Consider the following 6,839-nt stretch of genomic DNA (forward strand, 5'->3'; position numbering starts at 1 on the left):
GATGTGTATTAAGATTAAAATATCTGAATATTAAGATGTGTAGTAAGATTTGAATACTAAATGATCTGTTTTTTTTAACATATGAATATATAAATGTATTTTTATTTAAAAATTAATAAACATAAAATTTAAATAAAATACTAATTAATCTAATGGTGGTGGTTCTAAGTAGTAGCTAGTGATGATTGGTAGAGATAGCGATTATGACTGAGGATGGTGGTGGTGGATGGTGAAAGTTAATAATGGTGGGTGGTGGTTGTGGTTGTGATTGAGGAAGGTGATGGTGGGTGGTGATAGTTTATAATGGTGGATAGTACCGGCTATGGTTATTGATGGTGATGGGGTGGTTGGTTGTGGTAGTTGAGGTGGGTGAGTATGTGATTATGGTTGAGGGTGATGGTGGTGGAAGTAGTGGGCGATGGTAGTGGTGACGGCTATGGTTGAGGATGTTGGTGGTGGTGGTGGTGGTGGTGGTAGTAGTAGTAGTAGTAGTTGATAACGATAGGCAGTGATGACAGTTAATAATAAATGTGGATGATATCATTTTAATAAAATTAAGTCTTTGTTATAGATCTAAATCATACATACCGATTCAGATCCATTAAGTGGTTGTGAAGTAAAAAAACAAACACAATTAATGATTAAGATTCAAATTTTAAAAACAAACGTACTTAATATCTGAGATTTGAATGATTAAGAGTCACCGAGGCCTAAGAAAGACCATGGCACCTTCAGACCAAGCCTTCTGATCATATTGTAGATTATTCTTCAATTCAATGTTCTGGCATGTTTTGAGATATTATTGTGTAAAAGGTGGCCTTATTTTTAGGCTTTTTATTTGTAAGCCTTGTTGACACATTTGGAGCCTTTTATTTAAGGCCTTGTTGGCCAAATAAATGGCCTTGTATTTTGAGAGGATGTGGTCAATTGTTGGCCAAGCATTTTTTTCTTCTCTTCCTATATAACGAGGACTCTCTACACATTTGAAAACACACCAACAAGACTTGTCTTCAATTCTTGTTTCTTCCTTTCTTCCTTTATTAAGAATGTTTTGTATGAGAGTTAGTGTTAGGAAGCACTTGTGTGAACCCTTTCTTTGGAGTGATCTTGTGAGGTTATTCTTTTGGGGTATTTGGGATTAATTAGAGTATTTATTCTAATTTTGTACTCTCTTTTGTACTCTTGTTGGTATAGTGAAATTGCTTCTCTCCGCTTGTGGACGTAGGTCACCTTGACCGAATCACGTTAAATTTGTGTCTTATTTATCTTCTTTAATTGCCGTTATTATCAACTTTCATTGTCTTTGTTATTATCATTATACCGTTGTTTGGCTAAATTCCGCACTACTCGGGTTCCCGATCCTAACGTATTTCATGAATTTTAAGCATGATTTTCCATTACTTATTTCCCTGCGTCGTCACTATCCTCATAGAAAATTGTTTACCTTCATTGTCAACATAGATAAAAGCGAATTTTTCATATATGGGTTGTGGGCAAGATCGCATGAGGTAATTATATCTCAGTAACTTTTTCTTTTTTGTATTAAATCTGTAAGAAAATTGGTTGAAATTTCATTATTTTTATCTAAATAAAAAAGGTTCAACTGTGTATATCTTTTTATTTCTCTTTAGATGCATTAATTTTCTTATATTAATTGTATTTTTTTTCCAGAGTCAAATTAGGAAACAAAAAAACTGGTTGAAACTCTATTATTTTTAGTTAGATAAAATCTTTTAACCTAAATAATGGAGTTTATTCACATTTCTAATAAAACTAGTCCGGATGATAAAAAATATTAACGAATTTAAAAGGACAAAAACTATTTTATTTCAAAAATGCCACGTGGATACAAAAATCCACATAGTACATGGATCACATTTTCATTAGGTGAATTCAATGGGGGTAAATGGTAACAAATATTCAAACTTAGGGGATAATTAGAACAATGCAAAATTTTAATGTGAACTGAATAAAATGTGCCAAATTTAGGAGGGCTTTTAGAGCCTATTTGACCAAGCTTCTTATAGGCCAAAAGTACTTTTATCTCGAAAAAGTACTTTTCAAAAAATTTAAGTTGTTTGGCTAAGATGGAGAAGTACTTTTGGCGTAGTTTTTCTACTTTTGGGAAGAAGTAGAAAATTTTAGCTTCTTCCAAAAAGTAGAAGCAGAAAATTAATTTATTCAAGACAAAACTATCATCGGCATAAATTTATATTGTCCAAGTTATCCTTTATTAATTTAATTTTTTTCTTTTTATTTTTGTCTCTAGTGTTTACCATTCTTTTAAAATTAAAGATATCATATACATGAATCATATTGTAACTTTCCAATTATTTATTGACTTTTCTTGTTTTTGATTTCTTGTTTATGAAATATCTTGTAACTTTCCAATTTATCTTCTTTTTTTTCACACTAAAGAAAATTATCTACATCCTTCTTTGGATTATCAATTCTTTTCCTACAAACAATCATCTATAATATCTTCTGTTATATGCTATTAGTTCACTAATCTTTAAAACATTTATCAAATCTAATTTGTGAAAATTACCTACTAATAGATAATAAATTTTCAATAGCATCGCATAATTTATCTATATTATTATTAAAAGAAGAAGAAAAAGCATCCACATTAAGTCAAGTGACAGCCTCACAAAAGCCATTTGGCAATTTAGTACAAAGTTAGTTATGTTAGGTAATAATTAATTTCTTTTTGAATTTAAATTTTTTAAAAACAAAATTATACATTATATGTTGTTAATAATTAATTACTCTTTTTGAATTTGAATTAAACCATACTTAACTTTTTTTTTTTACGAAAGTAATTTTTTTATATATATTTAAAATTATATTTTTATTTTACGCTTAATGTCATATTTCAAGTTTGACACTCATAATTATCTAGTTACAACTACCATGACTATACATAATTTCATCTTACAATATTCTTCTACCGATAAGAAATTTAACTATTATGCTAACAAAGACATTACTGCATAGATTGAGGAAGGAGATGGGTCTTCTCGTATTCCTTTAGAAATGCAAGGCAAATCTTCTACTAATATGGAAGCGTTGTGCCATAGAAGTAGAGATGGAATTATTGAGAAATGTTATCATATGTGAGTGACTTTATTTATTATTTCATGATGGATTATCAATATATAGTAATTTGTGGAATAGACTTCTAATTTATACTGAATGATGTATTTTGATTCTTCAAATCATCATGCAACAATAAGTAATTATACAAGATAATATTATATGCTTTGGTATAACTATATATGTAAAATTGATTTAAATCTTTAATATGTATGTTTACTTTATGTTTCATATTGTAATTAAATAAAATAAAAAATAATAAAGTATCTTATGATAAATAATTAAGTTTATTTTTCTCTTTAAAATAATTATAAGACATGTGTACTATCCTTTTTGGTAATTTAACACTCAAAAGTACATTTTAGAAAGATTGACAAAACACAATTTGTTTATCAAATGTATATATATATATACACACACACACACACACACAACAACAACAACAACATACCTAGTAAAATTTTACTAATGGAGTCTGAAGAGAGTAGAGTGTACACACACCTTACCGCTACCCCGAAAAAAGTATAGAGGCTGTTTCCGGGAGACACTTGGCTCAACAGAAGAGACAATAATATCAGAAAAAAACAAAAGAAAAGGCATGTAATAACAAAAGATGCCAAAAAGATAATGTCACACCTCCTTTTTCCCGAGGGGATAGGGGATAGGGGATAGGGGATAGGGGAGTTTTTTCAATTAAAGTGACTTTAATCGAAATGAGGTTATTTATTTAATTCAGAGTCGCCACTTGGAATAATTTATGGTGTCCCAAGTCACCGGTTTATTTTAGAATCCCAAATCAAGGAAATTTGACTCTTATTTTTGGTCCGCGAATACAGAAGATAGGGTAAGGAATTTTGTTAACCTGGGGAGAAGGTGTGAAGCACTCCCGAGTTCCGTAATTTTAGCACGGTCGCTTAAAAATTAATACTTAGCGTAATTATCTGATTTATTACATGTTTTAAACCTATTGTGAATTTTTGTCTTTTACCGCCTTTTAATATTTATGGAATTTATTTGAACAAGTCGCGATGTCGCACACTTGTCGTTTTGGTACACATTGCAAACCGCGCCACGTGAAACGCACCCGCGATTTACAACATATTTATTTTTATTATTATTTGAAATTATGGTCAAGTCGCGTGAAACGCGCACTTGAATTGGGGTTTACGTATTATGACTATGCCACAAGAACCGTACCCATAGTCACAATGATTTATTATTAATCGCGCCTAAATCAAGCTACGGTGTTCGAATATTATTCAATTACTAATTTTGACATTATTGTAAGGTCATGAGGTATGTATATTGTTATGGAGGAAATGAAGTAAATTAATTATGGAAAAAGTTGGCTAGCTTGTGAATGTTTATTTATTTTTGGTCATGTGCAACAATTAGCCCATAAATATGCTAGTGAAGTCCAATTAAAGTCTTACACCAATCATGGCACAACCTAATCTCTTATAATTTTACTGCTAACCAATACTTGAAACTAGACTAAATTTATGGCAGGAATAAATAGATACAGGCAGGACCAATTTAGTAGCTAAGATAGTAGAACAAAATGAAACTTCATCAATAAAATTAACCATATGAACTACTAAAAAGGACAATAAATTAATCTTAACAAATACTCAACATGAGAACAGATTAATCTTAGCACACTCAGATGCGAACTCGATCATATCATACTCAAAGTTAAATTAAAACCGAGTGACCCAAACATTAATGAGAAAAAAAAATAGAAAGAGAAGTTAACCTTTGTATTGATGATTGTGGATTTAAATTATAACCACTCAATGATCGGATAGCTCTCAACTGGACCCTTCGGACCACGGAAAACTCGAGCGGCAAATCTCAACTTGCAACCTCAATCGACCTTGCAAAATTGACGATTTAGTGGCTATTTTTGGAGCTTTTTTGTTATTGTTTGGGGGGTTAATGATGGCTCAAAAGTAGTCAAGGGCCGGTGGTTTTGGGGTGGTGAAGCTACTGAATTTTTCGAAATAAAGCCGAAGAAAGAATGACACGAGTATGAATTTCCTTATCCTAGAAGAAGAAAATAATTTTATCTCAATTTCTTCCTCCCTATTTTTTCCTTTCTCTCTCTCTCTCTCTCTCTCTCTCTCTCTCTCTCTCTCTCTCTCTCTCTCTCTCTCTCTCTCTCTCTTTTTCATCACATTTCTCTTCTATTTATAGAAAAAAAATTCGAAATTTTCAGATTTTTATTTTTTATTGATTTTTTTATTTTTAATTAAAAAGAATTTTAACTTCCCATTTTTCTTATTTTTTAAAAAAAATAATTTCCCACTTTCCTTTACTTTTAATATATTTAAAATCCCACTTTTTTACTTTTCTTTTTTTATTTCCCACTTATTTTACTTTTCTTTTTTATTTCCCACTTACTTTTACTTTCTTTTTTTTAATAAAAAAATCAGATACCCTTACTTTTATTATTTAATTACAACTTTATTTTAATTTTTATTTTTTAAATTTCCACATTCTATTACTTTTATTTTTTTTAATTTTCCACTTTCTTTTACTTTTTTTATTAAACAATTTCTACCTACTTTTACTTTTAAATTCTATATTTCTACTTTTCCTATTTTTTTTAATTTCCATCTGAAATTTGTTTTAAAAAATAAAATAAAATATTAATTTTTATTTATTTTCGGTTTATAATTCATTTTATTTAAAAATAAAGATAAAAATAATACTAATAGTAATAATTTACCTCTCTCTCTCTCTCTCTCTCTCTCTCTCTCTCTCTCTCTCTCTCTCTCTCTATATATATATATATATATATATATATATATATATATATATATATATATATATATATAAATGTTTACATAGTAGAAGGTGATAAAAATTCAAATATAGTCAAAAATTAGGTGCTCACCGCTGCCCCTCTTTGCTTGGAAACATGAAGAGTTTTCTGCCAAAGACTAGGTGAGTCATGTGACTAATTTTTGACTAAACCATTATTCAAAAGGAAAAGAAATAAAAGATAGGGTGCAACCGAGTCCTGGTTTTGGACAACCTACATATCCCGGGTTATAGGAAAATCAGGTCGCGTGTAGTTCAAGGAGAATGGTGAAATGATGAGTTGAGGAGTCGAGTGAGGTTCCGTCGATGCTCCGGTGTGCGGTCCTGCTATTATATCAAAATAAAAAAAATAAAAAAAAACAAAAAAAAACAAGCCTATCAATTATGAGTTACAAGATTCCTATCTATAAGTCTTCAGAAACTTGATCTTGAGTCTTGACTAGTTCTTCATGCAGGCTTTGATCTAAACCTTGATGCTCACTAGCTGTAGGTTCTAGTTCATTGTTCTATAGCTTCTTCTAATCAAACCGGAACTCCAATGCTCGTGGCTTCAATCATGTCTTAGCATTCCACATCTTTTCAATTGCTTTTGCATTTTGGATTCTCTTATTTTTTTCTTTTCTTTTATTCTGAATTGAGACTTCTTCTTTTGGTTATCTCAAACCCTGTGCCTCGAGGTAAAACCTACTCAGACACCAAAACAAACAATCGAACGAAATTTTTCTGCCCCAGTTTGTACTAGGAAAATTTCGTGAATTATTGTAACAAAATTCTAAACTACTTCTTTATTGAAAGCAATAAAAGGTTAGGAGTGGTGTACCCTAAAAATGTCATTTTTATTTTTATTTTTTTTGGATTGTGTTCTTTTATTGTCAAAAGGATGTCTCAACTAAGGATTGGTATACCTTATGTTGAGA

This window comes from Nicotiana tabacum, chromosome 12 (assembly GCF_000715075.1).
Source record: "Nicotiana tabacum cultivar K326 chromosome 12, ASM71507v2, whole genome shotgun sequence".
In the NCBI taxonomy this organism is placed as follows: domain Eukaryota; kingdom Viridiplantae; phylum Streptophyta; class Magnoliopsida; order Solanales; family Solanaceae; genus Nicotiana; species Nicotiana tabacum.